The following is a 12,891-nucleotide window of genomic DNA, read 5'->3' on the forward strand; positions in this document are numbered from 1 at the left end:
AGTTAGTACACTTCAAACATGAGAAAACTCATTTTAAAATCAACATGAAGAACCATAATTCCAAAAGTATAAAACACAAAAAAATCCTTACCAATGAAAGATAATATATCGTGCCACATTCCCTCCACCCACCCTGTCGTGCAACAGATGTCCCTTTCTCCAAAAATGTACTCAATGGGATCGTAATGTTGCAATCACACACAAGTTGACCTGCTGTGAGGAAGAAACGAGTTAGTACACTTCAAACATGAGAAAGGTCATTTTAAAATCAACATGAAAAACCATAATTCCAAATGTATATAACACAAAAAAATCCTTGCCAATGAAAGATAATATATTGTGCCACAATCCCTCCACCTACCCTGTGGTGCAACAGATGTCCCTTTCTCCAAAAATGTACTCAATGGGGTCGTAATGTTACAACCACTCACAAGTTGACCTGCTGTGAGGAAGAAACGAGTTAGTACACTTCAAACATGAGAAAGGTCATTTTAAAATCAACATAAAAAACCGTAATTCCAAAAGTATAAGACACAAAAAAATCCATACCAATGAAAGATAATATATCGTGCCACGTTCCCTCCACCCACCCTGTGGTGCAACAGATGTCCCTTTCTCCAAAAATGTACTCAATGGGATCGTAATGTTGCAACCACACACAAGTTGACCTTCTGTGAGGAAGAAACGAGTTAGTACACTTCAAACATGAGAAAGGTCATTTTAAAGTCAACATGAAAAACCATAATTCCAAAAGTATAAAACACAAAAAAATCCTTACCAATGAAAGATAATATATCGTGCCACGTTCCCTCCACCCACCCTGTGGTGCAACAGATGTCCCTTTCTCCAAAAATGTACTCAATGGGATCATAATGTTGCAACCACACACAAGTTGACCTGCTGTGAGGAAGAAACGAGTTAGTATACTTCAAACATGAGAGAGGTCATTTGAAAGTCAACATGAAAAACCATAATTCCAAAAGTATAAAACACAAAAGAATCCTTACCAATGAAAGATAATATATCGTGCCACGTTCCCTCCACCCACCCTGTGGTGCAACAGATGTCCCTTTCTCCAAAAATGTACTCAATGGGATCGTAATGTTGCAACCACACACAAGTTGACCTGCTGTGAGGAAGAAACGAGTTAGTATACTTCAAACATGAGAAAGGTCATTTTAAAATCAACATGAAAAACCATAATTCCAAAAGTATAAAACACAAAAAAATCCTTACCAATGAAAGATAATATATCGTGCCACGTTCCCCCCACCCACCCTGTGGTGCAACAGATGTTCCTTTCTCCAAAAATGTACTCAATGGGATCGTAATGTTGCAACCACACACAAGTTGACCTGCTGTGAGTAAGAAACGAGTTAGTATACTTCAAACATGAGAAAGGTCATTTTAAAATCAACATGGAAAACCATAATTCCAAAAGTATAAAACACAAAAAAATCCTTACCAATGAAAGATAAAATATCGTGCCACGTTCCCTCCACCCACCCTGTGGTGCAACAGATGTCCCTTTCTCCAAAAATGTACTCAATGGGATCGTAATGTTGCAACCACACACAAGTTGACCTTCTGTGAGGAAGAAACGAGTTAGTACACTCCAAACATCAGAAAGGCCATTTTAAAATCAACATGAAAAACCATAATTCCAAAAGTATAAAACACAAAAAAATCCTTACCAATGAAAGATAATATATCATGCCACGTTCCCTCCACCCACCCTGTGGTGCAACAGATGTCCCTTTCTCCAAAAATGTACTCAATGGGATCGTAATGTTGCAACCACACACAAGTTGACCTGCTGTGAGGAAGAAACGAGTTAGTACACTTCAAACATGAGAAAACTCATTTTAAAATCAACATGAAGAACCATAATTCCAAAAGTATAAAGCACAAAAAAATCCTTACCAATGAAAGATAATATATCGTGCCACATTCCCTCCACCCACCCTGTCGTGCAACAGATGTCCCTTTCTCCAAAAATGTACTCAATGGGATCGTAATGTTGCAATCACACACAAGTTGACCTGCTGTGAGGAAGAAACGAGTTAGTACACTTCAAACATGAGAAAGGTCATTTTAAAATCAACATGTAAAACCATAATTCCAAATGTATATAACACAAAAAAATCCTTGCCAATTAAAGATAATATATTGTGCCACAATCCCTCCACCTACCCTGTGGTGCAACAGATGTCCCTTTCTCCAAAAATGTACTCAATGGGGTCGTAATGTTACAACCACTCACAAGTTGACCTGCTGTGAGGAAGAAACGAGTTAGTACACTTCAAACATGAGAAAGGTCATTTTAAAATCAACATAAAAAACCATAATTCCAAAAGTATAAGACACAAAAAAATCCATACCAATGAAAGATAATATATCGTGCCACGTTCCCTCCACCCACCCTGTGGTGCAACAGATGTCCCTTTCTCCAAAAATGTACTCAATGGGATCGTAATGTTGCAACCACACACAAGTTGACCTTCTGTGAGGAAGAAACGAGTTAGTACACTTCAAACATGAGAAAGGTCATTTTAAAGTCAACATGAAAAACCATAATTCCAAAAGTATAAAACACAAAAAAATCCTTACCAATGAAAGATAATATATCGTGCCACGTTCCCTCCACCCACCCTGTGGTGCAACAGATGTCCCTTTCTCCAAAAATGTACTCAATGGGATCATAATGTTGCAACCACACACAAGTTGACCTGCTGTGAGGAAGAAACGAGTTAGTACACTTCAAACATGAGAAAAGTCATTTTAAAGTCAACATGAAAAACCATAATTCCAAAAGTATAAAACACAAAAAAATCCTTACCAATGAAAGATAATATATCGTGCCACGTTCCCTCCACCCACCCTGTGGTACAACTGGAGTCCCTTTCACCAAAAATGTACTCAATGGGATCGTAATGTTGCAACCACACACAAGTTGACCTGCTGTGAGGAAGAAACGAATTAGTATACTTCAAACATGAGAAAGGTCATTTTAAAATCAACATGAAAACCATAATTACAAAAGTATAAAACACAAAAAAATCCTTACCAATGAAAGATAATATATTGTGCCACGTTCCCTCCACCCAACCTGTGGTGCAACAGATGTCCCTTTCTCCAAAAATGTACTCAGTGGGATCGTAATGTCGCAACCACACACAAGTTGACCAGCTGTGAGGAAGAAACGAGTTAGTACACTTCAAACATGAGAAAGGTCATTTTACAATCAACATGAATAACCATAATTCCAAAAGTATAAAACACAAAAAAATCCTTACCAATGAAAGATAATATATCGTGCCACGTTCCCTCCACCCACCCTGTGGTGCAACAGATGTCCCTTTCTCCAAAAATGTACTCAATGGGATCGTAATGTTGCAACCACACACAAGTTGACCTGCTGTGAGGAAGAAACGAGTTAGTATACTTCAAACATGAGAAAGGTCATTTTAAAATCAACATGAAAAACCATAATTCCAAAAGTATAAAACACAAAAAAATCCTTACCAATGAAAGATAATATATCGTGCCACGTTCCCTCCATTCACCCTGTGGTGCAACAGATGTCCCTTTCTCCAAAAATGTACTCAATGGGATCGCAATGTTGCAACCACACTCAAGTTGACCTGCTGTGAGGAAGAAACGAGTTAGTATACTTCAAACACGAGAAAGGTCATTTTAAAATCAACATGAAAAACCATAATTCCAAAAGTATAAAACACAAAAAAATCCTTACCAATGAAAGATAATATACCGTGCCACGTTCCCTCCAGCCACCCTGTGGTGCAACAGATGTCCCTTTCTCCAAAAATGTACTCAATGGGATCGTAATGTTGCAACCACACACAAGTTGACCTGCTGTGAGGAAGAAACGAGTTAGTACACTTCAAACATGAGAAAGGTCATTTTAAAATCAACATGAAAAACCATAATTCCAAATGTATAAAACACAAAAAAATCCTTACCAATGATAGATAATATATCGTGCCGCGTTCCCTCCACCCACCCTGTGGTGCAACAGATGTCCCTTTCTCCAAAAATGTACTCAATGGGATCGTAATGTTGCAACCACACACAAGTTGACCTGCTGTGAGGAAGAAAGGAGTTAGTACACTTCAAACATGAGAAAGGTCATTTTAAAATCAACATGAAAAACCATAATTCCAAATGTATAAAACACAAAAAAATCCTTACCAATGATAGATAATATATCGTGCCGCGTTCCCTCCACCCACCCTGTCGTGCAACAGATGTCCCTTTCTCCAAAAATGTACTCAATGGGATCGTAATGTTGCAACCACACACAAGTTGACCTGCTGTGAGGAAGAAACGAGTTAGTACACTTCAAACATGAGAAAGGTCATTTTAAAATCAACATGAAAAACCATAATTCCAAAAGTATAAAACACAAAAAAATCCTTACCAATGAAAGATAATATATCGTGCCACGTTCCCTCCACCCACCCTGTGGTACAACAGGTGTCCCTTTCACCAAAAATGTACTCAATGGGATCGTAATGTTGCAACCACACACAAGTTGACCTGCTGTGAGGAAGAAACGAATTAGTATACTTCAAACATGAGAAAGGTCATTTTAAAATCAACATGAAAAACCATAATTACAAAAGTATAAAACACAAAAAAATCCTTACCAATGAAAGATAATATATTGTGCCACGTTCCCTCCACCCAACCTGTGGTGCAACAGATGTTCCTTTCTCCAAAAATGTACTCAGTGGTATCGTAATGTTGCAACCACACACAAGTTGACCTGCTGTGAGGAAGAAACGAGTTAGTACACTTCAAACATGAGAAAGGTCATTTTACAATCAACATGAATAACCATAATTCCAAAAGTATAAAACACAAAAAAATCCTTACCAATGAAAGATAATATATCGTGCCACGTTCCCTCCACCCACCCTGTGGTGCAACAGATGTCCCTTTCTCCAAAAATGTACTCAATGGGATCGTAATGTTGCAACCACACACAAGTTGACCTGCTGTGAGGAAGAAACGAGTTAGTACACTTCAAACATGAGAAAGGTCATTTTAAAGTCAACTTGAAAAACCATAATTCCAAAAGTATAAAACACAAAAAAATCCTTACCAATGAAAGATAATATATCGTGCCACGTTCCCTCCACCCACCCTGTGGTGCAACAGATGTCCCTTTCTCCAAAAATGTACTCAATGGGATCGTAGTGTTGCAACCACACACAAGTTGACCTGCTGTGAGGAAGAAACGAGTTAGTACACTTCAAACATGAGAAAGGTCATTTTAAAGTCAACATGAAAAACCATAATTCCAAAAGTATAAAACACAAAAAAATCCTTACCAATGAAAGATAATATATCGTGCCACGTTCCCTCCACCCACCCTGTGGTGCAACAGATGTCCCTTTCTCCAAAAATGTACTCAATGGGATCGTAATGTTGTAACCACACACAAGTTGACCTGCTGTGAGGCAGAAACGAGTTAGTATACTTCAAACATGAGAAAGGTCATTTTAAAATCAACATGAAAAACCATAATTCCAAAAGTATAAGACACAAAAAAATCCTTACCAATGAAAGATAATATATCGTGCCACGTTCCCTCCACCCACCCTGTGGTGCAACAGATGTCCCTTTCTCCAAAAATGTACTCAATGGGATCGTAATGTTGCAACCACACACAAGTTGACCTTCTGTGAGGAAGAAACGAGTTAGTACACTTCAAACATGAGAAAGGTCATTTTAACGTCAACATGAAAAACCATAATTCCAAATGTTTAAAACACAAAAAAATCCTTACCAATGAACGATAATATATCGTGCCACGTTCCCTCCACACACCCTCTGGTGCAACAATTGTACCTTTTTCCAAAAATGTACTCAATGGGATCGTAATGTTGCAACCACACACAAGTTGACCTTCTGTGAGGAAGAAACGAGTTAGTACACTTCAAACATGAGAAAGGTCATTTTAAAGTCAACATGAAAAACCATAATTCCAAAAGTATAAAACACAAAAGAATCCTTACCAATGAAAGATAATATATCGTGCCACGTTCCCTCCACCCACCCTGTGGTGCAACAGATGTCCCTTTCTCCAAAAATGTACTCAATGGGATCGTAATGTTGCAACCACACACAAGTTGACCTGCTGTGAGGAAGAAACGAGTTAGTATACTTCAAACATGAGAAAGGTCATTTGAAAGTCAACATGAAAAACCATAATTCCAAAAGTATAAAACACAAAAGGATCCTTACCAATGAAAGATAATATATCGTGCCACGTTCCCTCCACCCACCCTGTGGTGCAACAGATGTCCCTTTCTCCAAAAATGTACTCAATGGGATCGTAATGTTGCAACCACACACAAGTTGACCTGCTGTGAGGAAGAAACGAGTTAGTATACTTCAAACATGAGAAAGGTCATTTTAAAATCAAAATGAAAAACCATAATTCCAAAAGTATAAAATACAAAAAAATCATTACCAATGAAAGATAATATATCGTGCCACGTTCCCTCCACCCACCCTGTGGTGCAACAGATGTTCCTTTCTCCAAAAATGTACTCAATGGGATCGTAATGTTGCAACCACACACAAGTTGACCTGCTGTGAGTAAGAAACGAGTTAGTATACTTCAAACATGAGAAAGGTCATTTTAAAATCAACATGGAAAACCATAATTCCAAAAGTATAAAACACAAAAAAATCCTTACCAATGAAAGATAAAATATCGTGCCACGTTCCCTCCACCCACCCTGTGGAGCAACAGATGTCCCTTTCTCCAAAAATGTACTCAATGGGATAGTAATGTTGCAACCACACACAAGTTGACCTGCTGTGAGGATGAAACCAGTTAGTACACTCCAAACATCAGAAAGGCCATTTTAAAATCAACATGAAAAACCATAATTCCAAAAGTATAAAACACAAAAAAATCCTTACCAATGAAAGATAATATATCATGCCACGTTCCCTCCACCCACCCTGTGGTGCAACAGATGTCCCTTTCTCCAAAAATGTACTCAATGGGATCGTAGTGTTGCAACCACACACAAGTTGACCTGCTGTGAGGAAGAAACGAGTTAGTACACTTCAAACATGAGAAAACTCATTTTAAAATCAACATGAAGAACCATAATTCCAAAAGTATAAAACACAAAAAAATCCTTACCAATGAAAGATAATATATCGTGCCACATTCCCTCCACCCACCCTGTCGTGCAACAGATGTCCCTTTCTCCAAAAATGTACTCAATGGGATCGTAATGTTGCAATCACACACAAGTTGACCTGCTGTGAGGAAGAAACGAGTTAGTACACTTCAAACATGAGAAAGGTCATTTTAAAATCAACATGAAAAACCATAATTCCAAATGTATATAACACAAAAAAATCCTTGCCAATGAAAGATAATATATTGTGCCACAATCCCTCCACCTACCCTGTGGTGCAACAGATGTCCCTTTCTCCAAAAATGTACTCAATGGGGTCGTAATGTTACAACCACTCACAAGTTGACCTGCTGTGAGGAAGAAACGAGTTAGTACACTTCAAACATGAGAAAGGTCATTTTAAAATCAACATAAAAAACCATAATTCCAAAAGTATAAGACACAAAAAAATCCATACCAATGAAAGATAATATATCGTGCCACGTTCCCTCCACCCACCCTGTGGTGCAACAGATGTCCCTTTCTCCAAAAATGTACTCAATGGGATCGTAATGTTGCAACCACACACAAGTTGACCTTCTGTGAGGAAGAAACGAGTTAGTACACTTCAAACATGAGAAAGGTCATTTTAAAGTCAACATGAAAAACCATAATTCCAAAAGTATAAAACACAAAAAAATCCTTACCAATGAAAGATAATATATCGTGCCACGTTCCCTCCACCCACCCTGTGGTGCAACAGATGTCCCTTTCTCCAAAAATGTACTCAATGGGATCATAATGTTGCAACCACACACAAGTTGACCTGCTGTGAGGAAGAAACGAGTTAGTACACTTCAAACATGAGAAAAGTCATTTTAAAGTCAACATGAAAAACCATAATTCCAAAAGTATAAAACACAAAAAAATCCTTACCAATGAAAGATAATATATCGTGCCACGTTCCCTCCACCCACCCTGTGGTACAACAGGTGTCCCTTTCACCAAAAATGTACTCAATGGGATCGTAATGTTGCAACCACACACAAGTTGACCTGCTGTGAGGAAGAAACGAATTAGTATACTTCAAACATGAGAAAGGTCATTTTAAAATCAACATGAAAAACCATAATTACAAAAGTATAAAACACAAAAAAATCCTTACCAATGAAAGATAATATATTGTGCCACGTTCCCTCCACCCAACCTGTGGTGCAACAGATGTCCCTTTCTCCAAAAATGTACTCAGTGGGATCGTAATGTTGCAACCACACACAAGTTGACCTGCTGTGAGGAAGAAACGAGTTAGTACACTTCAAACATGAGAAAGGTCATTTTACAATCAACATGAATAACCATAATTCCAAAAGTATAAAACACAAAAAAATCCTTACCAATGAAAGATAATATATCGTGCCACGTTCCCTCCACCCACCCTGTGGTGCAACAGATGTCCCTTTCTCCAAAAATGTACTCAATGGGATCGTAATGTTGCAACCACACACAAGTTGAACTGCTGTGAGGAAGAAACGAGTTAGTATACTTCAAACATGAGAAAGGTCATTTTAAAATCAACATGAAAAACCATAATTCCAAAAGTATAAAACACAAAAAAATCCTTACCAATGAAAGATAATATATCGTGCCACGTTCCCTCCATTCACCCTGTGGTGCAACAGATGTCCCTTTCTCCAAAAATGTACTCAATGGGATCGCAATGTTGCAACCACACTCAAGTTGACCTGCTGTGAGGAAGAAACGAGTTAGTATACTTCAAACATGAGAAAGGTCATTTTAAAATCAACATGAAAAACCATAATTCCAAAAGTATAAAACACAAAAAAATCCTTACCAATGAAAGATAATATATCGTGCCACGTTCCCTCCACCCACCCTGTGGTGCAACAGATGTCCCTTTCTCCAAAAATGTACTCAATGGGATCGTAATGTTGCAACCACACACAAGTTGACCTGCTGTGAGGAAGAAACGAGTTAGTACACTTCAAACATGAGAAAGGTCATTTTAAAATCAACATGAAAAACCATAATTCCAAATGTATAAAACACAAAAAAATCCTTACCAATGATAGATAATATATCGTGGCGCGTTCCCTCCACCCACCCTGTCGTGCAACAGATGTCCCTTTCTCCAAAAATGTACTCAATGGGATCGTAATGTTGCAACCACACACAAGTTGACCTGCTGTGAGGAAGAAACGAGTTAGTATACTTCAAACATGAGAAAGGTCATTTTAAAATCAACATGAAAAACCATAATTCCAAAAGTGTAAAACACAAAAAAATCCTTACCAATGAAAGATAATATATCGTGCCACGTTCCCTCCACCCACTCTGTGGTGCAACAGATGTCCCTTTCTCCAAAAATGTACTCAATGGGATCGTAATGTTGTAACCACACACAAGTTGACCTGCTGTGAGGAAGAAACGAGTTAGTACACTTCAAACATGAGAAAGGTCATTTTAAAATCAACATGAAAAACCATAATTCCAAAAGTATAAAACACAAAAAAATTCTTACCAATGAAAGATAATATATCGTGCCACGTTCCCTCCACCCACCCTGTGGTGCAACAGATGTCCCTTTCTCCAAAAATGTATTCAATGGGATCGTAATGTTGCAACCACACACAAGTTGACCTGCTGTGAGGAAGAAACGAGTTAGTACACTTCAAACAGGAGAAAGGTCATTTTAAAGTCAACATGAAAAACCATAATTCCAAAAGTATAAAACACAAAAAAATCCTTGCCAATGAAAGATAATATATCATGCCACGTTCCCTCCATTCACCCTGTGGTGCAACAGATGTCCCTTTCTCCAAAAATGTACTCAATGGGATCGCAATGTTGCAACCACACTCAAGTTGACCTGCTGTGAGGAAGAAACGAGTTAGTATACTTCAAACATGAGAAAGGTCATTTTAAAATCAACATGAAAAACCATAATTCCAAAAGTATAAAACACAAAAAAATCTTTACCAATGAAAGATAATATATCGTGCCACGTTCCCTCCACCCACCCTGTGGTGCAACAGATGTCCCTTTCTCCAAAAATGTACTCAATGGGATCGTAATGTTGCAACCACACACAAGTTGACCTGCTGTGAGGAAGAAACGAGTTAGTACACTTCAAACATGAGAAAGGTCATTTTAAAATCAACATGAAAAACCATAATTCCAAAAGTATAAAACACAAAAAAATCCTTACCAATGAAAGATAATATATCGTGTCACGTTCCCTCCACTCACCCTGTGGTGCAACAGATGTCCCTTTCTCCAAAAATGTACTCAATGGGGTCGTAATGTTACAACCACTCACAAGTTGACCAGCTGTGAGGAAGAAACGAGTTAGTACACTTCAAACATGAGAAAGGTCATTTTAAAATCAACATAAAAAACCATAATTCCAAAAGTATAAGACACAAAAAAATCCGTACCAATGAAAGATAATATATCGTGCCACGTTCCCTCCACCCACCCTGTGGTGCAACAGATGTCCCTTTCTCCAAAAATGTACTCAATGGGATCGTAATGTTGCAACCACACACAAGTTGACCTTCTGTGAGGAAGAAACGAGTTAGTACACTTCAAACATGAGAAAGGTCATTTTAAAGTCAACATGAAAAACCATAATTCCAAAAGTATAAAACACAAAAATATCCTTACCAATGAAAGATAATATATCGTGCCACGTTCCCTCCACCCACCCTGTGGTGCAACAGATGTCCCTTTCTCCAAAAATGTACTCAATGGGATCGTAATGTTGCAACCACACACAAGTTGACCTGCTGTGAGGAAGAAACGAGTTAGTACACTTCAAACATGAGAAAGGTCATTTTAAAATCAACATGAAAAACCATAATTCCAAAAGTATAAAACACAAAAAAATCCTTACCAATGAAAGATAATATATCGTGCCACGTTCCCTCCACCCACCCTGTGGTGCAACAGATGTCCCTTTCTCCAAAAATGTACTCAATGGGATCGTAATGTTGCAACCACACACAAGTTGACGTGCTGTGAGGAAGAAACGAGTTAGTATACTTCAAACATGAGAAAGGTCATTTTAAAATCAACATGAAAAACCATAATTCTAAAAGTATAAAACACAAAAAAATCCTTACCAATGAAAGATAATATATCGTGCCACGTTCCCTCCACCCACCCTGTGGTGCAACAGATGTCCCTTTCTCCAAAAATGTACTCAATGGGATCGTAATGTTGCAACCACTCACAAGTTGACCTGCTGTGAGGAAGAATCGAGTTAGTACACTTCTAACATGAGAAAGGTCATTTTAAAATCAACATGAAAAACCATAATTCCAAATGTATAAAACACAAAAAAATCCTTACCAATGATAGATAATATATCGTGCCACGTTCCCTCCACCCACCCTGTGGTGCAACAGATGTCCCTTTCTCCAAAAATGTACTCAATGGGATCGTAATGTTGCAACCACACACAAGTTGACCTGCTGTGAGGAAGAAACGAGTTAGTATACTTCAAACATGAGAAAGGTCATTTTAAAATCAACATGAAAAACCATAATTCCAAAAGTGTAAAACACAAAAAAATCCTTACCAATGAAAGATAATATATCGTGCACGTTCCCTCCACCCACTCTGTGGTGCAACAGATGTCCCTTTCTCCAAAAATGTACTCAATGGGATCGTAATGTTGCAACCACACACAAGTTGACCTGCTGTGAGGAAGAAACGAGTTAGTATACTTCAAACATGAGAAAGGTCATTTTAAAATCAACATGAAAAACCATAATTCCAAAAGTATAAAACACAAAAAAATTCTTACCAATGAAAGATAATATATCGTGCCACATTCCCTCCACCGACTCTGTGGTGCAACAGATGTCCCTTTCTCCAAAAATGTACTCAATGGGATCGTAATGTTGTAACCACACACAAGTTGACCTGCTGTGAGGAAGAAACGAGTTAGTATACTTCAAACATGAGAAAGGTCATTTTAAAATCAACATGAAAAACCATAATTCCAAAAGTATAAAACACAAAAAAATTCTTACCAATGAAAGATAATATATCGTGCCACGTTCCCTCCACCCACCCTGTGGTGCAACAGATGTCCCTTTCTCCAAAAATGTACTCAATGGGATCGTAATGTTGCAACCACACACAAGTTGACCTGCTGTGAGGAAGAAACGAGTTAGTACACTTCAAACATGAGAAAGGTCATTTTAAAGTCAACATGAAAAACCATAATTCCAAAAGTATAAAACACAAAAAAATCCTTGCCAATGAAAGATAATATATCATGCCACATTCCCTCCATTCACCCTGTGGTGCAACAGATGTCCCTTTCTCCAAAAATGTACTCAATGGGATCGCAATGTTGCAACCACACTCAAGTTGACCTGCTGTGAGGAAGAAACGAGTTAGTATACTTCAAACATGAGAAAGGTCATTTTGAAATCAACATGAAAAACCATAATTCCAAAAGTATAAAACACAAAAAAATCCTTACCAATGAAAGATAATATATCGTGCCACGTTCCCTCCACCCACCCTGTGGTGCAACAGATGTCCCTTTCTCCAAAAATGTACTCAATGGGATCGTAATGTTGCAACCACACACAAGTTGACCTGCTGTGAGGAAGAAACGAGTTAGTACACTTCAAACATGAGAAAGGTCATTTTAAAATCAACATGAAAAACCATAATTCCAAAAGTA

The sequence above is a fragment of the Schistocerca americana genome, chromosome 7 (assembly GCF_021461395.2).
Source record: "Schistocerca americana isolate TAMUIC-IGC-003095 chromosome 7, iqSchAmer2.1, whole genome shotgun sequence".
Taxonomy (NCBI): Eukaryota; Metazoa; Arthropoda; class Insecta; order Orthoptera; family Acrididae; genus Schistocerca; species Schistocerca americana.